The following is a 26580-nucleotide window of genomic DNA, read 5'->3' as shown; positions in this document are numbered from 1 at the left end:
TTTTGTCACATTTTTGTTGATTTTTAGTTGAATTTTTGTCATTTTTTGTCATTTTTTTGTTGAATTTTTATCACATTTTTGTTGATTTTTTGTTGAATTTTTGTCACATTTTTGTTTAACATTAGCATTTTACTCTTAAAGGGGGGGTATTATGCAAAATTGACTTTTTCCAGCTTTCCATCCTGTTATTCTGTCACTCCCTGATTAAAAACATGGCTGAAGTGTTGCCTTGGCACATTCACGTATTTCTGAGTAATCTGTAAAAACTCTGATGGCGGCCATTTTAGGGATAGGTTTTTGTCACATTTTTGTTGAATTTTCGTCATTTTTTGTTGAATTTTTGTCATTTTTTTTGTTGAATTTTTGTCATTTTTTTGTTGAATTTTTGCTGATTTTTTGTCATTTTTTGTTGAATTTTTGTCTTTTTTTTGTTGAATTTTTTATCAATTTTTTGTCATATTTTTGTTGAATTTTTTATCAATTTTTTGTCATTTTTTTGTTGAATTTTTGTTGAATTTTTGTCATTTTTTTGTTGGATTTTTGTCACATTTTTGTCATTTTTAGTTGAATTTTTGTCATTTTTTGTCATTTTTTTGTTGAATTTTTATCACATTTTTGTTGATTTTTTGTTGAATTTTTGTCACATTTTTGTTTAACATTAGCATTTTACTCTTAAAGGGGGGGTATTATGCAAAATTGACTTTTTCCAGCTTTCCATCCTGTTATTCTGTCACTCCCTGATTAAAAACATGGCTGAAGTGTTGCCTTGGCACATTCACGTATTTCTGAGTCATCTGTATCTCGTTTTCGATGCCCGTCCGTGTGATTTGTGTAGGAAAACGTGGTGATGGGACGCGAGACGTGAACACTGCTTTTGGACGAGCGTTTGATGGCTTTTCATTTGACACTTGATGAATTGGCTGCTCACTTACACGGTGTAATACAGTTATGGCTGCGCGATCAGAGCGGGACGTCGACGCCAGATGGGAAGTCACGGCGCGGTGGTTTTGCATGTACTTAATGTTTCAGCGCACGTGGGTTCATCGATGAGCTTTAAGTGTGCGGGAACAACAATAGGGGTTTTTCCGACCATGGAGCATCGCTTTTTTATGTGGTCCTTGCTTTAACAGTTTTTAGTTAACCTCTTAACTCCCGCCTGAACCGAGCACATTTTCTCCAGTTTGGCTTTACCCCAATCCAAAAGCTTCTGGAAAATAGCAACAAAACTGAGACGAAAACAATGATGGAAATGTGACAAAAAAGTGACGAAAAATGGACGAAAAAATGACGTCATCAGATTTTTTTTTCCATCATTTTTTTGTGGGTATTCAACTCATTTATGTAACTTTTTTGTCACATTTTTTTCATTTAAAAAAAAGAAAAAAAATCATTTTTTGGTCAATTTTTTATCAAATTTTTGTAATTTTTAAAATATTTTTTGTCACATTTTTTTCATTTTTTAGTCATTTTTTGGTCACATTTTTATCACATTTTTGTCATTTTTTAAATAATTTTTGTCACATTTTTTTCATTTTTTCGTTAAATTTTTATCACATTTTGGTCATGTTTTTTGTAATTTTTGTGTCACATTTTTGTCTTTTTTTGTCACATTTTTGCCATTTTTTAAAATATTTTTTTGTCATTTTTTGTCATGTTTTTTGTTTTGTTTTTTATCACATTTTTGTCATTTTTTTTGTCACATTTTTGCCTCTTTTTCATACATTTTTCATCACTTTTTTGTCACATTTCCATCATTTTTTTCATCTCAGTTCTGTCTCTATTTTCACACCTTTTTCCCAGAAGCTTTTGGATTGGGGTAAAGCCAAACTGGAGAACATGTGCTCGGTTCAGGTGGGAGTTAAGGGCTTAAATGGGAGGTATTATGCTTTTTTTTTTTTACCATGTTACAATGCTGGGCTCCCATTAAAAAAAACATACCTGGAGATGGATTTTGTGTCGCTAGCGCATCTTTGAGTAAAGTTTGAATCTTCCCTTGAAGTAGCTGAAGAGGCGTAGCTTGCCATAAGGCCTGGGCCCCCCAGAGGGCCAACAGATATGACAGAAACGACCAAGAGAGAATATAGTGACAAGGTACAACAACAACTGGCCGTCACATATTCCCTGAAAGGGCCCCATGAGCCCAGCCCCTCCCTCACCTGCTTCTCTCTAAAGTATATGCATTTGGAGCCTAAACATAGACCTTATTTTGGGAGCCTCAGATTTGATATTTTAGGTTTTATAATTTGAAAATATTAAATAGTAACAATGAAATGCAGGCGAAAGAGCTCGTGAAACTCTTGACTCCTCCTGCTGGCAGCTGTAGGAATCATTGTCTTAATAAGTAACTTCCAGGTTGGACGTACAGTGTTATTAGCAGCTCCAGCAGTTTGTTATTAACACACTTCGAGGCTCAGAGTCGGTAATGTTGGATTATTGGCTTTAAAAATGTGGAGGACAGTTTTTGGGTTCAGAACGAGGCGCTGACGCTGTAGAAGAAGAAAGAGATCCATTTAACAGCTTTGTCTGAGGATTAACTCCAAACTGCGTGACTGAGGGAAACGGCTGAGCTTTATTATTTTATACAACATCTAAATCAGGGGTGCCCAAAGTGGGGCCCGCCAGAGAGTGACCTACTTTTGCGCTGCGTGTGGTTAATACTAACTCTCTTCCATTCATTCTCAATGGTAAATATGGATGCAGTTCACTTTTTGACCACGAGCGTCAAATTGGGGGCGCTGTTTCTCTCCTTTCACAAAGTTAAGGAAACACTGTTGTGGAGTCTTTGTGTTTATCAATTATACAGCATTGTAGCATCAACTTTCACAGTTTTCCAACTTTTATTGCAAAGGTTGTTACGTCGACAACAGCATGTGTTAAAAAGTGACTTATAAAAGAATTGATGCTGAACTGACACTTTCAAAATAATCTAATGTGGTGTTTTCTTTGAGTGAACGAATGAGGTAAAGTTACTGTAGGAGCTGTAGATACAGGTGATTTTTTTTTGCACTAAATTGCTACAGTTCGTTTTAACCCCTTAACTCCCACCTGAACTGAGCACATTTTCTCCAGTTTGGCTTTACCCCAATCCAAAAGCTTCTGGGAAAAAGGTGGGGAACTAGCAACAAAACTGAGACGAAAACAATGATGGAAATGTGACAAAAAAGCGAGAAAACGTTGGCAAAAAAAATTGACGAAAAATTGACAAAAATGTGACAAAAAAATTGACGAAAAAATGACAAAAAATTAACAAAAAATTGACAAAAATGTGACAAAAATGTGACAAAAAAATGACGAAAAAATGACAAAAAATTGACAAAAAATTGACAAAAATGTGACAAATGTGACAAAAAATGACGAAAAAATGACGAAAAAATTATAAAAAAATGACAAAAATTTGACTAAAAATTACAAAACAATTGACAAAAAATGGACAAAAATGTGATAAATATTTGACAGAAAAAGAGAAAATTGACACAAAATTGACACAAAATTGACACAAAATTGACAAAAATGTGATAAAAATGTGATAAAAAAATGACAAAAAATTGACAAAAAAATTGACACAAAATTGACCAAAAATTTGACCAAAAAAATAAAATAAAGTAACTTTATAATTTGCAGTCATATGTGTTTTTCGTGCTTGAAATCGCTTTTTCATTTTGGCCTCGGAGATAAAAAGTTTGGGCCCCTGATCTAAATAATATCAGTAACAAATACCTGTCTTTTTTTCAGAATTGGACCATATTGGATAAACTTCTTTTGGACAAACTCGTCTGATCAGGGAAAACCTCTGCGCCCCAAAAGAAACAGGTAAGATCTGAGCTCAGGTTAAAATGTTTGCGGTGTTTGCTGGTCCAAAGATAAAAGCTTGTTATCAGCATTTATACATCTGTTGTTTCCATTGGTTCATCACGGTTCTATCATGGAAATACTGGTTGTTTGGTGGACTTTCTTAAGTGCATAAGAAAGGCCATTAGTAAAAGAAAATACCTTTGTAACGCTCTTTAAATACATTTCCCATTGCTTTGCGACTTGCTCATTTTTACAACCTGTGACCACTCTCGCTGAAGCCCTCTGTGCTCTTCACCTGTGGAACTTAAGCCCTCTGTGCTCTTCACCTGTGGAACTTAAGCCCTCTGTGCTCTTCCCTCTGTGCTCTTCACCTGTGGAACTTTTGCGGCTCGTCTGGTACTGGCTTCAGTCGCAGATTTAGCCGGCAGCTCTGACCCCAGGGGTAGCACTCAGACAGTAAACGTGCCAGATATATTCCAGCGGCAGAAACAGGTCACCAAACGGATGTTAAACGTGTATTCGCTTGGCTTGAAAGTTAGCAGGAGTTGTTTTTAGCTAATTTATCCCCTTTAATCCGCGAGACAGGCCTTGGTTCATTGGGAGATCCGGGGAATGTCTGGTAGCAACGGTTGCTGTGAGGTATGATTGGTCCATAGATACAGACGGCATCTCTGGAATCGCCCATATATGGTCATTTTCGAAAACAGTTAAGGGGGAAAACAATTTGGAAAAAATGAAAATGTTCTCTAATTATTCAAAAACTACTTTAACAAATGCTGAATTATGAATATAGTTTCTACTAAATAAAGATACAAAGACATGGGGAGGAGCAAAGTGGTTCAACAGCCCATAAACACATGAATAACGGAGAATGCTAACTTCATGCTACATGTTAGCATCGGGCTAATGCTAACGGTTAGCTAGCGCTTGCTACAACTGCTGTTTTTTCACTTCTACTGAACAATCTGCTGTGAGGAATCATCCATATGGGCCCGATTTACACTTGACTTTATTTATGTGATAAATTAGTTCATATTCCACAAGAAAATGTCAAAAAAGAGGGAAAAATTGTGTTTTTCTAAAGATTCTATTTTCCCCTCGGCGAAGCCACGCCCCCTTCTATGACGAGACGCCGTCTGTGTCTATGACCGTTTGGGGCGGGGTTTTGTGAAAGGTGATTGCATTTTTTCCAGTGTAGCCTTACAGGGCAATGCACACTTAAGAGCAGCAGGTGGCGCTGTGCAGATCTACAGTCATTATGGTTAGGAAGGTTTGTCCCCGTCATGTTGCCGTACAGGCTCATTTGAAAGCTAAGACCTACAAAGCTAATATAAACTGCCTTGTGTTGTTGTCAACACATATTTTTGGTGCTTTTTCACTGCTTTTTGTCACATTTTTGTGTTTCCTCATTTACGTCATGTTTTCATTGCTGTTTTGAGGCTTTTTTTGAGGGATGGGCGATACCGCATTTTTTGGAATCGATACCGATACTTTTGGGGTCATTTTTCTCAATATCGATACTGGTCATTTTATATGTGAATGTATTTCAATCAATAGACATTTCTAAAACTGGTTATTTTATATAATTAATAGGTAAATAAAAAAATGATATTACTTTAACTGGTTAACAACTTACCTCCCACCTGAACCGAGCACATTTTCTCCAGTTTGGCTTTACCCCAATCCAAAAGCTTCTGGAAAAAATAGCGACAATGAATGACGAAAACAGTGATGGAAATGTGACAAAAAAGTGACGAAAAATGTGACAAAAAATGACAAAAATTTGATGAAAAATTGACAAAAAAATGACAAAAATGTGAGAAAAATTTGACCAAAAATGAAAAGAAAATGACCAACAAAAAAATGATGGAAAAAAAATGTGATGACGTGAGGAAAAAGATCCTCTCGGCTCAGGCGGGAGTTAAGAGGTTCATAAACAATGTTAATGTCAAATTAAAGGGACTATACGGAGTTGAAAAATGTTAAAATTAAAGGTCTAGCGGAGGATGTTCTATTTCCGGGTGGATCATCAAGACGATCGGTCCTAATTGTCAGTCATTCTGGTGATTTGCCTACGTCAGGCCGTCGTGCACTCTCGCCCCTTGTTACTTTCAGGCCTCTGTGAGTTACGCTGCTGCTGCAGAAGCACCGAGTCGTTTGAAAATGGCAGAGAGAGAAAAAGTGTCTTTGAAGTGTATGAGAAGAAGAGAAAGGCTTCAGGAGAGAGAAATAAGACCAGAGTGTTTTTGGGCGGCACGGTAGCGCAGCGGTTAGCGCTCTCGCTTCACAGCTAGAAGGTCCGGGTTCGATTCCCACGGGCCTTTCTGTGTGGAGTTTGCATGTTCTCCTCATGTCTGCGTAGGTTTCCTCCGGGTACTCCGGTTTCCCCTACCACTAAAAACATGCACAATAGGCCAGGATGAATGATGTGTGTGAATGTATGGTGGTGTCAGAGGGTCTGTTGGTGCAGACGCGAAAGCGCTTCTGACAAACTGAAGCTACAAACGTAGTTTACACCGAGTGCGGAGTGAATGTACAACTGTCTCATGGAAAGCGCTTTGTGACCATGTCTGTGGAAGGCGCTGTATAAATAAAGATCTTCTTCTTCTTTGGGAGATTCTTCCTCCTCGGAGGCAGGTGGAGCGTTGCGCATGCGCATCTTTTTAAAAAGTGAAGAGGGCGGTTCTTTCCTAAAATTCAGGAAAATCCTCCTGTACACCTTGAAGTATTTTCCTCCCCCTACATGTTTCAACAATGTCCTAATGTGTAGACATATTTACCACAACTGCACTCTTAATATAGAAGCTGCAGTTACACGTATGCCCTGAGGTGGCAGCAGTGAGCATAAAATGGCTAACTTGCATCTAGCCGCTTTAAATACATAAATATAGTTTAAAATGAACACTTCAATGACAAACATAATCTAAACACTACAATAAGTGAATATCAAGCATTGGCTTAAATGAGTTGAACTGAGGAAATGTTTCTTGTTTTGAGCGGTTTTCACTCATTCAGACACTTTTCCTGATCGGACCGAGTTTGCTTTGCTTGTTTGAGGACATTTCAGACCAGTTCTCGGGTAAATCTCGCTTGAAATAAGAAAGTAAAATCGCCAATGAGATAAGACCAATTTTCTTTCCCCATTGGCAAAGAAAATGAGCTGAAATAAGGACGAAATGTATCGAAACGAGTCAGAAACATCTCAGAACAAGTGAAATAATCCAGGACAAATGAGCAAGAACTTCTTAACTTTTGGTCATTTTTTTGTATTTTTTTTGTCAATTTTTTGTCATTTTTTTTTGTCACATTTCCATCAAATATTTGTCATTTTTTTGTCAGATTTTTGTCATTTTTTGTCATTTTTTTGTCATTTTTTTTAATTTTTTTGTTATTTTTTAATCAAATTTTTGTCATATTTTTTGTCATTTTTTGTATTTTTTTTGTCAGATTTTTGTAATTTTTTTGTCCATTTTTTAATCAATTTTTTGTCATTTTTTTGTCAGATTTTTGTCATTTTTTTGTCATTTTTTCGTCCATTTTTTATCAATTTTTTTGTCACATTTTTGTCATTTTTTTGTCATTTTTTAATCAATTTTTTGTCATTTTTTTGTCATATTTTTGTCATTGAGGAAATTTTTCTTGCTTTGCTTGTTTGAGGACATTTCAAACCAGTTCTAGGGTAAATCTCGCTTGAAATACGAAAGTAAAACTGCCAATGAGACAAGACCAATTTTCTTTCCCCATTGGCAAAGAAAATGACCTGAAATAAGGACGAAACGAGTCAGAAACATCTCAGAACAAGTGAAATAATCCAGGACAAATGCCCAACAACTTCTTAACTAGTCAAAAGTCTTGAGTCATAAGATCCAGGTCCGTCTAGACTCCGCCGCCCCAGCGATGAAGCCCTGCTGGAGGAGCGATGATGATGATGATGATGACGACGTGCTCAGAAACCCAGCCAGACGCCGGGGCCAACGCGCTCATTCACTGGATTATTAGACCAGTATTTATTTTCCTGGAGGAGTGTGGATGATTTTAATCTCCTCGTTCTCCCCTCTCTAATGATTCAGATCCTTGGCCTCAGAACAAAAACCGCACGATGAGCTCACGCGTTTGCTCTGGCAGATCCGCTTCTGGCCTTCGCTCAATTCAAACAGTTCCAGTCGGTAATCAGTAAAAAACTAAACACATGTGGAGCAGGTTCTGGGGGAGGAGGCGGCGCTTGGGTCTGGAACACGGTGCATTCGAGGTCGAGGATGAAGGAACGACCTGGTTTAATTTAATTAGACGTTAAGGCAGAGTGAGAACATGGATTTTTCACGCTCGTTTTTAGCTCGTTTTCTCGCCTAACAATGTTCAGCTCTGTTCAGTTCATTATGAATATACAGTAAAAACATTTACATATAATCGTTCAAGGAATAATGCATGTTCATGAATGGGACACCCTGGAAGCAACAGTTAGTTTATATATGTGGCCCAAGAAATACACACAATTAAACAATGTGGATTTTCTAAGCGGATAAAAGGGGGAACTATATTGTAAGGCGTAATAACACCAGGAGTAGTTTGGCATCAGCACAGTAAAGTGAAGATTACTGCGCGGATTTCGAACTTGTGTTTTTTGTCATTTTTTTGTCATTTTTTGTCATTTTTTTGTCATTTTTTTGTCATTTTTTGTCATTTTTTGTCATTTTTTGTCATTTTTTGGTCGTTTTTTGTCGTTTTTTTGTCGTTTTTTTGTCATTTTTTTGTCATTTTTTGTCATTTTTTGTAATTTTTTGTAATTTTTTGTCATTTTTGAGTCATTTTTTAGTCATTTTTTAGTCATTTTTTGTCATTTTTTGTCATTTTTAGTCATTTATTTGTCCATTTTTTTGTAAATTTTTTAATCATTTTTTGTTATTTTTTGTCATTTTTTAGTCATTTTTTAGTCAATTTTTTGTCAATTTTTTACACACAACATTAAAAAACACAAACATACATGAATACATAAGTAACCTCGGAAACATTACCTTTGGCACATACGCCACAAACACAAAACCCATTTTTATTTTACAAAAAAAAGCCATAAGGAAAGTCAATCATTCACCGTATAATGAACCAACAAACTCAATATTCTGCACATTTAAAGCAATTAAATCCTGTGATCGAGTCAGTCTGAACCGCTGTCTTTATGTACGAAGCCCACAGGAAAATACTGCCTAAAAATATACTTTGTTTGCAAACAGGGACCAGAAATATAACGTGAGAGGAGAAAACATGTTTAAAAAACAAACTAACTTTAAAATGAACCATCTCGGTCTAAGGGGTCGACTTGTGGAACGATCTCAACGACGATCTTAAAAGGAGCAATTCCATTCATTAATTCAAAAAACAGTTTAAAACCTTGATTCTTGAGAAATATACAAAAAATGCTTAAGAAAATGTGGTTAAGTTAAGCTCATGCATCAATGTTGTGCATAAATTGGAACAGAGAAACAAGAAGCATTTGTATTTACAAATTATCATATTTTTATTTTAGTAAAGAAGAAAAAATATGTGTACTGTATATGTGTGTATGTATAAGTATATACAGTGGGGAAAAAAAGTATTTGGCTAAAATCCAATACAATGTCTATGTGAAACTGACCAAATACTTTTTTTCCCCACTGTAAATAATATATTGTATACATTTGTTTTTTTGTAGTGTCTTTGATGGGCAGATGTTTTGTTGTTTTGTAAATAGGGAAAAATAAGCCTCAGCTCCACCTTTTCGGTTTCCCGCCTTGTCTGTGATGAATTTGCAGAACATACTTTTTGTTTTATGTTTTGTAACCGAATAAACCTTCATTCATTCATTTCCTACCAAACCTACTCTAAACTAAAACTACCCTACCTTACCTTTACTACCATAGGAATATCAATTAAAAAGGGTACACTCTATATGCTCACACATATTAGAACATACCACCATCAGACACAAGATACTTTAGACTTTATTTGTTTTTATTTATTGTTTTTCTTAGAGGTCCAGCTCGGGTTTATTGTATTTTCTTAGAAGCTCAATTTTTAATTTATTTTTAAAAATGGCCAAAGATGTTGCAGTTTTACTGTCAGCAGGGGCGGACTGGCCGTATGCCCGTTCTGGAAGAGCACAGAGGGGCCACCGGTCACGCCTCAACCGAGCTTTACCCAAATCTAAAAGCTAAAAAGAAAAACATCAAAATAGCAAGAAAAAGAGGATGAAAACATGAGAAAATCACGGATTAAAAAAACACAACAAAAAATTATAGAAAAAATAATTCAGGAAGTGCAGCTTTAAAGGAGCAGGCCACCGTTTTTCCACACTGAGTTATGTTCTTACCTGAGCTGTGACGAGTTCTTTAGGACCTGTCTGATCTTCAGTCACGTAAACACAGCGCAGACGGCGTTAGCATTTAGCTTCTCCCTCTCTCCTCTATAGCTCCAAAACAGGTCAAGATAGAAGCTACCAAGCTCTTCCACGTTTTCCCTATTTAAATATGGTTACGTGAAGTGTTCCACTACAAAGTATAATTACACACAATTAAACAATGTGGATTTTCTAAGCGGATAAAAGGGGGGACTATATTGTAAGGCGTAATAATACCAGGAGTAGTTCGGCATCCGCGCAGTAAAGTGAAGATTACTACTTTTTTTTCAATATTTATTATCTGAAACAACACGGAAACACACTGGAGTCTGTTAAAATTAATATTATTGGGTTGTTTTGATCATAATTTCAGTCTTAAGGGGAGACACTTCAGGCAAAACTCAATTTTTTTTTCAGTTTTCAGGTTTTGGGCCAAATCTGTCTCTGAACATACAAGCTTTCACCCAGAAACAGAAAATATGCCTAATCTTCACAATAACATGTTTAAATATTGCGCTGATTCAATGTTCCCCCATAGACTTATATGGGAGAACACAATTTCAAGGACCTTTTTCTCAAAACACATGTTTCTGTCATTGTGGCGACACTATGTCCACGTCAGTCGGACCTAAAGACTTCACATTTTCCAGCCTTGGACTGAACGATATTTGGAAGATTTTTTTTCAGTGGGATTTTTTATTATTCAATCCCTTAAGCCCCATTTATTGAGTTTTGAATGTCAAAAAATGAGGCGAAAATTACATTTTTATACATTTTTACACTAAAAAACAGCTTATTTTAAAACTAAACAAGAAATCCTAAATCCCCTGTGAGAAAGTCTTGGCAACTCATTCATCAATAAAGTGAAACCATAAGTTTGAATGTAGCTCTATCCATTATTCAGATTTCGTCGCCGAAAAGATGTGAAATTTGGGGCATTTTTAGGCATAAAACACCTTGTTCTTATATGAAAAGATAAAATGACAGAAAACTTGCAAAGTATTTTTTTTCTCACATTTATGCCAGTGATCGACAGCAACAGTTTCAGATTGATATCTGTAAATATACATTTTCTCCCTTGTAAAGTATTGATGTTTCCCGCAGTGGTGGAAGTGGAGATTTGTATCTGTTTTCCTCCCTTTACATCTTAGTTTTCATGTCAGATATAAAAATGATGATGTTTATTTGATGATGTTTTGTCTGCGAGGTGGGGGCGACCCGGAAGTAGAAAGGCCGTCTTTCCCGCGGGTTTTCATTCATAAATATTGACAGATTTGACATCCACGTGTCCTGCTAAGGGGCCCCGTGATGACGCTTTCACCCAAATATGGTGTTTTTCCTCCTACGAGACGCCGGAGCGGAAAAGTGGAAGAACGGGCCGAGCATGCGCACTCGCTACAAAACTTCAGGGCTGGTTTTCTCTGAATGAGAGAAGCCGCACTCGGGCAGAGCCTGAGCCCTTATAGAAGCTCCCACAGACTCCACACTTTACAGGCTGAGACACAACAAGATTTTGGAGGTTTTTTCAGAGGGATTTTTTAATATCTAATTCCAAACCTGATTTATTCAGCTTTGAAACCAAAAAAACAGGCGGAATTTGAGCAGATTTTTTCCCTGATGATTAGTTTATTGAAAAACTAAACAAAATATCCCAAATCCCCTCTGAAAAAATCTGAGTTACTAATATGTCAATAAAATAAAACCATCACATTTAATCTGGATCAATTCATTATTTTGATTTCGGCAATTTTGGCCATTTTAATGCTCAAAATGCCTTATTTTTATGTGAAAAAGTGCAACACATTTTCTTCTCATATTTATATCTGTGATGTTCAGCAAAAGTTTCAAACTGACGTCTCTACATTTATTTTTTTCCCTGTTCACCTGCAGTGTCTCGCCTTAAAAGCAAATCTACGGCTTGTTCAATAAAAACATCAGTGGTAAATACAATATTTTACACAATATATGACAAATTACAGTTTTATTTTGGTCGCAGCTTGTCATTAAGGTAGTGGCGGGTCTTTTGACTATGAGGATCGTTGTCTACCTCGTCCATGCCAAAGCAGAGTGTAAGTGTCTGTTGTTCAAAAGGGAAGGTGACTCTTTTTTCCTCCCGTTTATTAAATGCTAATGAAAGCTAAACAGAGAGAGCGGCGTTCTGAACGAGCAGAACAAAGCTCGGTAATGACGGCGTTTAGCGGCGTCAGCCTCCGAACAGCAGGGAGCTCGTAACCCTCGCAAAAAACAAACCTGCTTCTGCTTTTATTCCGTCACGTTTTACAGCTCCTCCGACTTCCCTCTGTCTCGCGTTTTATCTCGGTTCTCATCAGCCATTAGCTTTCAGAGGAGTCGGTCCATTTCCCATGCAAATGTGCAGCACTCACTTACGCCGAGTGCAAGTGTGGTCGACAAAAGTGGGAGCGTTTCGGGATTAAAAAGGCTTTGGGGAGCGGAGATAATGGCAGAGACATGGCGACTATGGGCGTCTGCAAACAGTTCATGTTTAACCCCTTAACTCACACCTGAACCGAGCACATTTTCTCCAGCTTTACCCCAATCCAAAAGCTTCTGGGAAAAAGGTGTGAAAATGTGAAACAAAACTGAGATGAAAACAAGGAGGAAAATGTGAAAAAAGTGAGAAAAAATTGACAAAAAAGTGGATAAAATGTCACAAAAATGTCACAAGAAATTGACAAAAAATTGACGGAAAAATGAAAAAAATGTGACAAAAAAATGACACAAAAATGACAAAAATGTGACAAAAAATGACAAAAAAATGATGAGAAATTGACGAAAAAATGACAAAAATGGGACAAAAATGTGACCAAAAAAGGACAAAAATTTGATTAAAAAATTGATGAAAAAATTTCAAAAATGTGAAAAAATGACAAAAAATTTACAGAAAAAATTACAAAAAATGTACAAACAAGTGACAAAAAAAAGTGAGAAAAATTGGATGAAAAATTGAGAAAAAATTAAAAATCTAAAAATCAAAAAATTTGATGAAAAAGTGGCAAAAAAAGTCAGGAAAATTTGACAAAAAAGGTGTGCAAATAGCGACAAAACTGAGACGAAAACAAGGATGGAAATGTGAAAAAAGAGAGAAAACATGGACGAAAAATTGAGAAAAAATTTGCAAAAAATTGACAAAAAAGTGACAAAAAATTGACAAAAAAGTGAGAAAAATTTGATGAAAAATTGAGAAAAAATGGATGAAAAAAAATCGAAAAATTTGATGAAATAGCGAAAGAACTGAGACGAAAACAAGGATGAGAATGTGAAAAAAGTGCAAAAAAAATGACAAAAAATTTACAAAAAAATGACAAAAAAGTGACAGAAATGGATAAAAAATTTACAAAAAAGTGCGAAAAATTTGACCAAAAGTTGAGAAAAAGTGACAAAAAAATTACAAACAAATTACAAAAAAGTGACAGAAATGGATAAAAAATTTGATGAAAAATTGAGAAAAAATTGATGAAAAAAAAAAAAAAAATGACGAAAAAGTGACAAAAAAAGTCACGGAAATTTGACAAAAAAGGTGTGAAAATAGCGACAAAACTGAGACGAAAACAAGGATGAGAATGTGACAAAAGTGCCAAAAAAATGACAAAAATTTACAAAGAAGTGAGACATTTTTTACAAAAAATGGACGAAAAAGTGACGAAAAATGTACAAAAAAATTGACAAAAAAGTGCGAAAAATTGGACCAAAAATTGAGAAAAAATGGACGAAAAAGTGATCAGAATTTGACAAAAAAAAATAAGGAAAATTTTGATGAAAAATTGACAAAAAAAGTCACTGAACTGGAGAAAATGCTCTCGGTTCAGGCGGGAGTTAAGAGGTTAAGACGTGAGGTGCAAAGTTTACAGTTAGTGCAGATTGTCTTTGGCTTCCTGTGGGTCTGGAGGATGACACTGTACTTCAGTCGATTGGACCTGGACATTTTTGTCGGGACAACAGGAAGTGTTTCGTTGCTGTTAGCGGAGCTTTGACATCAGTGTCACTGCAGGTTTCTGTTTCTGGATTATTTGTTGTTATCTCGTGTAAAAGGCGAGTTTAGACGGAGCGTTTGTGTTTGTGATCGATCATGAGACTGACCCGAGAGAAGACGAGACGCTCGCGCTGATGGGAGGAGTTATTTTGAGGCGCGGGACTGACCTGCACACGGAGCAGCTGGACGTGCTTTGAAGACGCGATGGAGACTTTATTAAAACCCTGGAGGGTCACACGACATTTGCCCTGTTTCCAAATATGGTCACAGGAGGTTTGAAAAGTGGCTAAATCTGAGTCAAAGTTACGCTGGGATCAGCTCCTCCGCAGCGTCCCCCTCGGCCCGGGTTCAGTTTGTTACTTCCTGCACGTGAGTTTTCATTTACACCAGTATGAGACAAACTCCTAACATGGGGAATATTTCTACTGCTATAGTTTCTAATAAAAGACCCGGCCCCTGTCGCTTTCGATCATGGATTGTCGTCTTCTTTGCATTTCTTACACATCGCTGCAGCAAAACAAAGCATTCCGGCCTGTGAGCTGCATCATTGTGAGACTCCTGATATCACAGTTGTCTCTTCCTCTTTATCCACGGTTTAGCCCCCCCCCCGCCCGCCCCCCCCCTGCCCTACACCTGCCCGTGTCCCCGCCAACGCCGAACACCGCCCGACACCTTCTCCCTCGTGCTCCTCCATCGCTCTTCCCGCCGCCCGTTGTCTCCGGGAAACAAAGCTAATGGTTTGTTTATGCGCGGCCGTTGTTTACGGAGTTGATCAATCACGGCGGCCGCTCGGAGCCGGGGGTTTGTGGAGGTGGAGATGTGGGGGGGGGGGGGCGACGCTGGTTAGGCCTCGTGTTCCTCTGCCCACCTTTAGCACCAGCCGTGTTCAAACAGGCACCGAATAAATCACCGCTAATGACAGACTCGGCGGAAATGTCGGAGGAGCAGGAGGAGGAGGAGGAGGAGGAGGGAGGGATGTAACCATGTGAAGAACGTGAGGTGTTGGACTTTTTGCAGGTGTTTGGTGAAACGCGTCATATGTGAGCAGGCGTCATGGAAGTCAAGGCCGTGGGAACCCCAGGGTGCTGAGGGCGCTGCAGCACCCCCTGGCGGATAGTTTGCGAACTGAACTGCAGGCAATATCAACCCCTTAACTCCCGCCTGAACCGAGAGCATTTTCTACAGCTTTAAACCAGTCCAAAAGCTTCTGGAACAAAGGTGTGGAAATAGCGACAAAACTGAGGCGAAAACAAGGATGAAAATGTGAAAAAAGTGCCAAAAAAATGACAAAAATTGACAAAGTGAGACATTTTTTACAAAAAAATTGAGAAAAAATTGACGAAAAAGTGACGAAAAATTGACGAAAAATTGACAAAAAAGTGACAGAAATTTGATGAAAAATTGACGAAAAAAGTCCAGAAAATTTGACAAAAAGCTGTGAAAATAGCGACAAAACTGAGATGAAAACAATGATGGAAATGTGAAAAAAGTGACAAAAAATATCAAAAAATGACACAAATTTGACAAAAATTGACAAAAAATTGACGAAAAATTTAGAAAAAAATTAGAAAAAATTTAGAAAAAATGGACAAAAATTAGAGGAAAAATGGACGAAAAATGGACGAAAAAGTGATACGAATTTGACAAAAAAATTCGAATAATTTGACGAAAAAGTGACAAAAAATGAGTGAGAAAGTGAGAATTTTTTTACAAAAAAATGGAGAAAAAATGGACGAAAATGTGACGAAAAATTGAGAAAAAAATTGACAAAAAAGTGACAGAAATTGATAAAAAATTGAGAAAAAATTGAGAAAAAATTGATGAAAAATGGACGAAAAAAGTCACGAAAATTTGACAAAAAGCTGTGAAAATAGCGACAAAACTGAGACGAAAACAATGATGGAAATGTGAAAAAAGTGACAAAAAATGTCAAAAATGGACAAAAATTTGACAAAAAAATTTAGAAAAAAAAGTGAAAAAATTTAGAAAAAATGGACAAAAATTCGAGCTAAAATGGAGGAAAAAAGGACAAAAAAGTGATAAGAATTTGACAAAAAAATGTGAATAATTTGACGAAAAAGTGACAAAAAATTTAGAAAAAATGACACAAAATTGACAAAAAAGTGAGAAAAATTTGACAAAAAATTTAGAAAAAAAAGTGAAAAAAATTAGAAAAAATGGACAAAAATTCGAGCTAAAATGGAGGAAAAATGGATGAAAAAGTGATAAGAATTTGACAAAAAAATGCGAATAATTTGACGAAAAAGTGACAAAAAAGTCCCGAAAATTTGACAAAAATGAGAACAAAAAAAGTGATGAACAAAAATGTGACGTGAGGAAAAAGATCCATTTAGTTTTGTAGGTCTTTCAAATGAGGCGTTACTCTGGCCTACAGGATTTGGGTAAAGCTGAACTGGAGAAAATGCTCTCGGTTCAGGCGGGAGTTAAGAGGTTAATAAACAGGATTTATGCACAGAAACAGTATTTTGGGGGTACATTTTGTCCCTCAGCGCCCCCTAACTAAAACATCTTCCCACGGCTCTGACGGAAGCTGCCGAGAAATCGACTTTTTCGAGCGGAGTAAAGCAATATCAGGCCCTTTAGCGTAGAACACCTGGCTCCCGAGAGGGTTTCATGAAAGATTATTATTATTATTGATTGCTTTGCTTTCAGATTTCCTACAGGATGCAGCCAAAACCCATTGTTAGGTCATATATCATGTACAGCACTGGGGGTTGGGAGAAAGTAGAGCTTTTCTTTGGCCACGATCGGGAGGGTTTGGCCCCTGGACATTTAACAAAAAACTACTTATGTTAAAGGAACAGGCCAGCGTTTCTCCACACTGAGATATGTTCTTACCTGAGCTGTGACGAGTTCTTTAGGACCTGTCTGATCTTCAGTCACGTAAACGCAGCGCAGACGGCGTTAGCATTTAGCCTCTCCCTCTCTCCTCTATAGCTCCAAAACAGGTCAAGATAGAAGCTACCAAGCTCTTCCACGTTTTCCCTGTTTAAATATGGTTACGTGAAGTGTTCCACTACAAAGTATAATTACACACAATTAAACAATGTGGATTTTCTAAGCGGATAAAAGGGGGGACTATATTGTAAGGCGTAATAATACCAGGAGTAGTTCGGCATCCGCGCAGTAAAGTGAAGATAAGACTTTTAAGACTTTATGAATCTTCTTCAGTTTTAGACAAAGAATATTTTTTTCTTATTTTAAGAAAAACTAAAATCACAACAACTCTTCCATTCTTTACAGTGGGAGGCTCGGTGGCACAGCGGTTAGAGCCTCAGCTTCACAGCTCGAATGGTCCCGGGTTCGATTCCCACCAGGACGGGGCCTTTCTGTGTGGAGCATGTTCTCCCCGTGTCTTCGTACGTTTCCCCTACCACTAAAACATGTACAATAGCAGGTGATTCTGACCATCAGCCTGGCTCCACATCATGGAGGCGGGTCCCCGGGCGTGGGCAGTATTTACCTTAAATATTAGTGTTTATTAAGAACATTTTGCTTAAATCAAGCAACATTTAAGTAAAATATCCACAATTTTTCACTAAATAAGAATGTTTTCCTTAAATTATTCCATTTTCTGAGGACATTTTGCTTAATTCCAGCTTTATTTGCTTAAATGTAGTGTTTCTTTCTTGTTTTATGATGAGAAAAATATTCTAGAAATAAGAATGCTGAGCCCATTGGCAGAATTTGTTTGCAGTGTGGAGGTAGCAGAGACAGATTTCCTTTTCTACTGCACATAAGGGCCTGGAGACTAGCTGGAGAGGTCTCGGAGACATTGCAGGGACGTCATGTAACGTTGCCATAGCTGCTTGGAGAGAGACTCTGCTGAAATCTGTCCTGTTTTCATTGAGACTACCTGGACACTCGCCTCATAGTCTCCTCATAGTCTCCTCCTAGTCTCCTCCTAGTCTCCAGGCCGGCGCACGATCGATCCGCCTCCACAGCTCCCTCTCTTACAGCACATGAAGAACAGTGCAGTTCCGTAATCTGGAGTCTTTATGCAGCGATATTCCCCCGAGAGGCAGAAAGGGGGGGGGGGGCAGGGAGCGGGGGTGACCAGTGGAAAATCAGCGGGATCCGGGTTTTCCTTCGGGCTGATGAGGACGGACAGACGCAGAGATGGGAGCTGACGTGAGGGGGAGGGAGGGGGAGAGGGAGAGGGGGGGAGGGAAACCGCCGCCTCTGGTTTAGAATGGATGGAGTTATTCCTGTACATGAGACCTTTTTGGTTCTGACATAATGATCTCAGCTTAGTCACGCGTGTCATAAGAGGTTCTGAAGTTGGATCTGGTGGTGGCATCTGCTCCTGCATCAACCAAAGGATCAATAAATACAATCAATTTCCTGATCCTCTGCGTTTAACCTCTTAACTCCCGCCTGAAAAGAGAGGATCTTTTTCCTCACGTCATCAGATTTTTTTCCCAGCATTTTTTGTAATTTTTTGGTTAATTTTTTTATCACATTTTTTGTCACATTTTTTGTCATTTTTTTTGTCATTTTTTTGTCATTTTTTCATAAATTTTTCATCACTTTTTTGTCATTTTTTGTCATTTTTTTCGTTGAATTTTTATACATTTTTTGTCATTTTTTTGTCACATTTTAGTTATCTTTTTGTCAGTTTTTCATCAATTTTTTGTCATTTTAAAAAAATATTTTTTGTCAATTTTTTTATCACATTTTGATCAAATTTTTGTAATTTGTTGTCGCTTTTTTTTTTTTTCATCGAATTTTTATCAAATTGTTGTCATTTTTTTGTCACTTTTTGTAATTTTTTTGTCATTTTTTGTCAATTTTTTGTCATTTTTTTGTCAATTTTTTATCACTTTTTTTTTCATTTTTTCATCGAATTTTTATCAATTTTTTGTCATTTTTTCGTCAATTTTTCGTCCATTTTTCGTCAATTTCTTGTGACAGTTTTGTGACATTTTTGCCACTTTTTCATCAATTTTTCATCACTTTTGTGTCACATTTCCATTATTGTTTTCATCTCAGTTTTGTTGCTATTTTCCCACCTTTCTTTCAGAAGCTTTTGTACCGGGGAAAACCCAAACTGGATTAAAAGTGCTCGGTTCAGGCGGGAGTTAAGGGGTTTAAAGATCTATATTTGAGACTGTGGGATGTCTCAGAAAACCAAACAAAGAAAACAGTCTGAAAGGAGAAAGGTGTGAGAGCAAAAGCAGACGTGTAGCTTCAGCTGAAGGTGAGTGACGGTGCAGTGTGAAGTGTTTAGTGCTTAGCGGAGAGGAGAGAGGAGCCGGATCGGGCCATATGGAGAGAGGAAAGACGAGGAGAGAGGGATGTGGACGGAGGAGAGGAGCTGCCAGAACGCTCCATATGGCGCGGGGAGAGTACACAGCAGGACGATGCGGAGATGAACCCGGACTGTGTTCACCGACTGCATTAACGCGTCTGTCCACACACGAGCAGAGAGACTGGGAACGGGTCCTCCTGCTGAAGCTGCAGTTCGTGGTTTTCTGTTTGAAGTCAGGTCTGCTGATCACTGTAACTGCACAGAACGTGTAAGAGTCTAAGTGAGGGACTGGTGGTAGGTGGAGTAGCAGATTTGGTGTCCCAGGCAAGGTATAGGGCATAAAAAGTAGTAATCAGGCAAGGCATGTTTATTTACATCAGGGGTGTCAAACTCTGGCCCGCGATGTAATTATATTTGGCCCGCGAGGCTATACCAAATGACTACTCGAGCTGGCCCACCGGTATTATACAGCGCATTCATTCATCGCTAATACTACAAATCCCATAATGCCTTGCTGTTGTTTTGGCGCGTCAATCAAGACAGGTCCCAGAAACGCCCTCTCCTCTGTGACAGTCGTTAGAGCGATCTCAAGCTACAACTGTCACTGTGGAACCGCTTCCCAAGAATGGCGAAAAGAGAGGCAGACAACAGGAGCTTTCTGGACAGGTGGGAGACAGAATATCTGTTTACATATGTAAAAGACAGACCTGTTTGTCTGATTTGTGGATTCAACGTGGCTATAACTAAGGAGTACAACATTCGACGACGCTATGAAACAAAACACCATGACAAGTACAAGGACCTGGACATGACTCAAAGGAGCAAGAACGTAGAGGAGATGAAAAGAAGTTTGGTTTCACAACAGAATATGTTCAAAAAAAGCCACATCACAAATCGAGGCTGCTGTAAAGGCCAGTTATATTGTGGCAGCAGAGATCGCTAAATCAGCCTTTTAATGAGGGAGAGTGAAGAAGTGTTGCTTGTTCCATATTCAATGTTAAAGCATGTTTGGGTCCATATTAAAAGGTTCATTTCTTCAATGCTGGCCCGCGACTTTGTTCAAGTTTTACATTTTGGCCCAGTGTGTATTTGAGTTTGACAGGCCTGATTTATATCATCCATCCATCCATCCTTCCACTTGTCCGTTGCCGGGTCGTGGGGGCAGCTGTTGGAGTTGCCCAGATAACATTGCACCAGCCCCTTATGGCTCCTCCTGCAGGTGGTGGGTCCACAGAAGGACGGCCTCATGGTTCTCGGGCCTGTTGGTCTCTCATAAGGAGCTTCTGACCCGCTCTCTGTCTGACCCGTCACCTGTAGGACCAGTTTGTCCTGGGAGACCCTACAGGGGCACGAAGTCCCAACAACAGAGCTCCAGGATCATGCGGGCTCAAACCCTCCACCACTTTAAGGTGGCGGCTCCAGGAGGGGCATATTTGTACCGAACATCTAAAAGTAGGAGTTATCCTCTAGGACTGATAGCATTTATACTTGTCTTTTCTGAAAGTTCTTGACCCAAATGGCCTTCAAGGAAAGGTTGAAATCTCTAGTTTCCAACACAAAAGCCCACTGGTCTCTGTGACGTTTGGTTGCGAAGTTATGTCCAAAAGTGGGCGATGTTGTAGATGGCGAGGACCTCATACACTTAAAAAAGCAGATGGTGGCTGCCTAGGTCGCCTTTGCCCTGGTTCGGCCCTGCAGAGAGGAAGTTCCCTCCAGGGTTGCCAGGTATCAGCAGCCAAACCCCTTTCTCTCCCGCAGAAAGAGCAGCTCTGATGACCTTGGATTTGAGGGTTTGTCATTGGAAATTGGGATTGTTGACCCTGGTCCTCGATTGTAGAGCTTTTCCTTTTGATGATGAGCTGTGATTGGCTGCTGTTCTTTGGCCCGCCTTCAGGGAGGTTGATTTTACTGCTGGTGCCACATGTTCTGTTGTTCAGTCTCAGTCCTGGTGGAGTTTGAGCTGGTGCTTTTCCTGGTTCTCTCCTGTGTTTGTCTTTTGTCGCCGAGTCCCTCCTCCTCTTCCTCCTCCTCCTCTTCCTCCTCCTCCTCCTCCTGCTCCTCCTCTTCCTCCTCCTGCTGCTGCTGCTGCGACGCTGTAAATCAGACCGGACTTTTACCGCCTCCATTTCGCTCGGACAAAAGAGCTGCAGATCCTGTCGTGTTCACTCCAATGAACACGCAAATGTATTTCATGCTGATTCTACGTCTAAACCTTTTGTTAAGTCAGGCATTTTTTTTCACCCGAGCAAATACATGTATGTGATTTTCATGATGCTGCGTTTATTGTTCTGGGTCTCTGAGCTTCAGCTTTTTTTTTTTTTCACCCAGCGATAGTGATAGAAGGTAGAGTTAGTGTGTTTAATCAGGCTCTTACACTACAAAATATATATCAAGCATTGTCTTAAATGACTTGAATTGAGGAAATGTTTCTTGTTTTGAGCGGTTTTCACTCATTTAGACACTTTTCCTGATCGGACCGAGTTTGCTTTGCTTGTTTGAGGACATTTCAGACCAGTTCTAGGGTAAATCTCGCTTGAAATAAGAAAGTAAAATTGCCAATGAGATAAGACCAATTTTCTTTCCCCATTGGCAAAGAAAATGACCTGAAATAAGGACGAAATGTATCGAAACGAGTCAGAAACATCTCAGAACAAGTGAAATAATCCAGGACAAATGCCCAACAACTTCTTAACTGGTCAAAACAACTAAAATGTGGATTATTGTGCTCAAATTGAGATGTTTATACTGATCTAGTTAAATACTTTTTGCAGTGTTAAGGTTGACACTCAGGACTGACACGTTTACTTTGCGACTTCATCTCCAGCTTTGCTCCGGTCTCAGAGTTCGTGTCTCACAGTGAGTGAGAAACACAGAGTTATTTTAGTCAGATGCTCATTTATACACATTTATAATCAGACATATTAGCTTCTCTCTCCTGTGGCTGTTTGTGCCGAGGACACTGAGCTTCACCAGAGTCTCTCATGTCCAGGAATTAGGGACGGGCGATACCACATTTTTTGGAATTTGGCCAAAACGGTCCAAAATAATGTCATTATTCATTTCATTGATTTATTCATTTGAGCAGAAAAAGTATGTCAACATTTTACAGAAAGAAAAAATACAAAACAAGACTTTGTGCTCAAAAGGAGAAGGAAGAAGTTCTTATAGTAAACCTGCCCCTTATCTCTCATTCAAGTATCATCACATAAACTTTCCGCTCATGCAAGAAACCGATGCATGAGTCTGGGCTTACATGTTGATATACATTGTTTATGATCGTACAAAATGTCAAAGAATTTCATCATTTACAGTTACCAAGAAATAAAAATAAAGGATTTATCATTTACAGTCGTAAATAAGTAAATACACCATATGGTACATAAGAGTTATACTAAGGCACATCTCTCTTTCGTTCTGATCACACAAAAATATATATAATATCGCTCAGCCCTGCTTTACCAACTATACCCAAATGTACAAGCTCCGTATAACCATGTGGAAGTAGAAACTATCTGTCCATAGTCATTCACTTAAGATTGACAGGGAAAGGGAAAGAAAAAAGACATGTAAACATCCTTGAAGTAAACATACAAAAACTTACTGTAGTCGATGCAAAATAATACTTTAGGGTCTTAACTTTCTTTATATTTTGATATTCATATCCAGGCAAATACACACAAAAACACAAGTATCTGCCTGTCTAAGAATGTAATAGTAATTATGATACTTCGCGAGCATACTTTTTAAAGATAATGTCTTTACATGTTCTTTTAAAGTGTCCGAGTGTTTTGCTCCGTTTAGCCTCTTTGTCGAACTCATTCCACAGACTTTTAAATGTTTTCTCATCACAAATTCTCCTCTTAAATTATAATGTTTGAACCATTTTTGGATGTTTCTAGGGAGAAGATTCCGGCTTGATTTATACATTACAACAAGAGTTTTAAATGTAATCAAGTCTTCAATTTTCATTACATGAGACGTTAGAAACAGCACATTTGTCTGGTCCCTAAAACCAACGTCATGAACGATTCTTATGGCTTTTTTCTGAAGTTTGTAGAGTGGATCTAAATGAGTTTGTGGAGGGGCTGGCCAAAGTGTTTAAGCAGGAGGCAGAATCAAAAACTTCCGGAATAGCCCAATTTATTGCACCGTGGGGGATTAACAAAACTGTACATGTTTACAAAAAGAACTGTCAAAAAAACTCAACAAAAATCATACAACAGAACTTAACTGAACTCAGGAAAACTCCCCATGCACACGGCTACATGGTTTTCTTCCACTTTACTGATTGCCCGTCCCTTTTATAGCAGGAAGCCCCTCCCCTGGTCGTTACATTCTACCTGGAGGTATATTCACACTTTACACTCACAGGATAAGTTTCTGGTACAGACAAATTCTCCCTGGTTGCTTTCATCCCCGCACGTGTTAAGGCTTTGCCAGCCTTCAAACACAAAATACTGAACAAAAGCAAAACAAACGTCATATAAACACAAAACTCAAAACCAATCCCCCCCTGCACATGGACTGGTCCATGGTTAGTGCTAGATCGTCTGCTCCGGAGGGACAGTGCTGTGAAAACGTGAGATATCATGACACAAATTAAGGTTAGGGCCGGGAAATGGTTCACCTCTTAACTCCCGCCTGAACCGAGAGGATCTTTTTCCTCACGTCATCACATTTTTTTATCCAACATTTTTTTGTTGGGTATTCAACTCATTTTTGTAACTTTTTTGTCATTTTTTATCACATTTTTGTCATTTTTTCTTTAATTTTTAATAAATTTTTTTGTCACATTTTCGTCATTTTTTCATCAATATCTAATCAATTTTTTTGTCACATTTTTGTCATTTTTTCTTTAATTTTTAATCAATTTTTTGTCACATTTTTGTCATTTTTTCGTCCATTTTTTCGTAAATTTTTAATCAAATTTTTGTCATTTTTTCTTTAATTTTTAATCAATTTTTTGTCACATTTTTGTCATTTTTTCATCCATTTTTAATCAATTTTTTGTCACTTTTTTGTCACATTTTTGACATTTTTCTGTCAATTTTTTATCCATTTTTTGATTTTTTTGTTGTCATTTTTTCGTCAATTTTTTGTCAATTTCTTGTGACATTTTTGTCACTTTTTCATAAATTTTTCATCACTTTTTTGTCAATGTTTTCTCACTTTTTTGTCACATTTCCATCATTGTTTTGTTGCTATTTTCACAGCTTTTTTCCAGAAGCTTTTGGACTGGGGTAAAGCCAAACTGGAGAAAATGTGCTCGGTTCAGGTGGGAGTTAAGGGGTTAAACCTTAAGGATCAGGATTATTTGCATTTTTAGACAAACCAACTCATAAATCTATACAAACTCACAGCAGACCGTCCCTCCGGAGCAGACGATCTAGCACTAACCCTGGTCCATGGGATGCCAAGATTTTAAAATGGCCGCCCAACGAGGCCACACCTCCTCTTTGTGACCAGGTGGTAGGTATTACCCAGTTGATGTGTTCTTTACAAACTAAACAAAAAAGATTTAAAACTAAATAGAGTGTGTGATGCTGAAATGAAAAGGTCAACCAAACAACTAAACAAAACAAACCCGGGATAGTTTAGTTTAACTGTTTAGTTGGATATTGCAAAAAAAAAGGACAAATGTGAAACAATGACTACCTGAACATAACTAACGTGACAAAATAAACTAAGGGAACAAAGCCACCTCCTACTTTGTCACAGAGTTTTATACGTGTTTCCCCAAACCTCCGTACAGTCGCTGATGTATGGGAGAATTCATGAATTATATATGACATGTAAGGCTCTATATTTTAGCAGATGTGTAGCTCGGTGCATTGCTGATATACTCCTTGCCATTTTTGATTGTGCTTGTTGAGAAGAAAGCCAGTTTAATGCTAGTACTTTCAGCCCTGATGTGATTCCAGTTGAGCCTTTGCTCCGTCGCTCTTTTAGTTTCACTTTCTGACACCCCCCCTCTCCCCCCCCCCCCCTCAGCCTCTCCCCCCCCCCCTCAGCCTCTCCCCCCCCCCCTCAGCCTCTCCGCCCGCTCCCCCTCCCGGTGATGGATGCCGCGCTGCCGTTTCCGCCGCGATGTGGCCATGAGTTACCGCGGTGATTACGGCTGCAGACGGGACGCGCTGGGGCCACTTTATCACCAGGCTGCGGAGGCGACGAGGGGGGGGGCGAGGGGGGGAAACACAGGGAGAGGCAAAGAAAAGGCGAAAGAGAAATCAGAAAAAGCCAATTGGAGGCGAGGGCGCGGGGAGGCGGCTGCTGTGGCACATCACAACACAATCGTTACAGCAGCAGCAGCAGCAGCAGCAGCAGTGGGGCAGCATGGGAAAAACACAGGCGAGGGAGGGGGGGGTGATGGGAACGCTTTACTTTACTGCAAGGTAATGGGATTGAAGTAAACGTGTGATGATAATGGTAAAAACTCACACAGAAACCAGAGAAATGAATGGACTGACTGAGCCTGTTCCTACTAATGTGAACAGGGGGAAAAAAGTGTTGCATTTTTTCTGTCATTTTATGTTTTCACATAAAAATAAGGCATTTTGAGCATTAAAATGGACAAAATTGCCGAAATCAAAATAATGAATTGATCCAGATTAAATGTTAGGGTTTTATTTTATTGACATATTAGTAACTCAGATTTTTTCAGAGGGATTTTGGATATTTTGTTTAGTTTTTCAATAAACTAATCATCAGTGAAAAAATCTGCTCAAACTCCGCCTGTTTTTTTGGTTTCAAAGTTGAATAAATCAGGTTTGGAATTAGATATTAAAAAATCCCTCTGAAAAAACCTTCAGAATGTTGTTGTGTCTCAGCCTGTAAAGTGTGGAGTCTGTGGGAGCTTCTATAAGGGCTCAGGCTCTGCCCGAGTGCGGCTTCTCTCATTCAGAGAAAACCAGCCCTGAAGTTTTGTAGCGAGTGCGCATGCTCGGCCCGTTCTTCCACTTTTCCGCTCCAGCGTCTCGTAGGAGGAAAAACACCATATTTGGGTGAAAGCGTCATCACGGGGCCCCTTAGCAGGACACGTGGATGTCACTCATTTTTGTAACTTTTCTGTCCTTTTTTTTTTCACTTTTTGGTCATTTTTTGTATTTGTTTTCATCAATTTTTTAATCAATTTTGTATCATATTTTTGTCATTTTT

The 26580-nt window shown here is 38.5% G+C and overlaps 1 protein-coding gene across 1 annotated transcript in view; it reads left to right on the top strand.

The window, feature by feature from the left end:
* The first annotated feature begins 3730 nt into the window (after positions 1 to 3730).
* Positions 3731 to 26580, top strand: part of enox1 (ecto-NOX disulfide-thiol exchanger 1) — a 162036-nt gene continuing 139186 nt past the window's right edge. Inside the window, 1 exon segment of the mRNA XM_079563424.1 lies at positions 3731 to 3810. The gene's annotated coding sequence lies outside the window, so the exon portion shown is untranslated.

This window comes from Gobius niger (assembly GCF_951799975.1).
Source record: "Gobius niger genome assembly, chromosome: 9".
NCBI lineage: Eukaryota > Metazoa > Chordata > Actinopteri > Gobiiformes > Gobiidae > Gobius > Gobius niger.
This window is presented reverse-complemented; position numbering and strand designations above follow the sequence as displayed.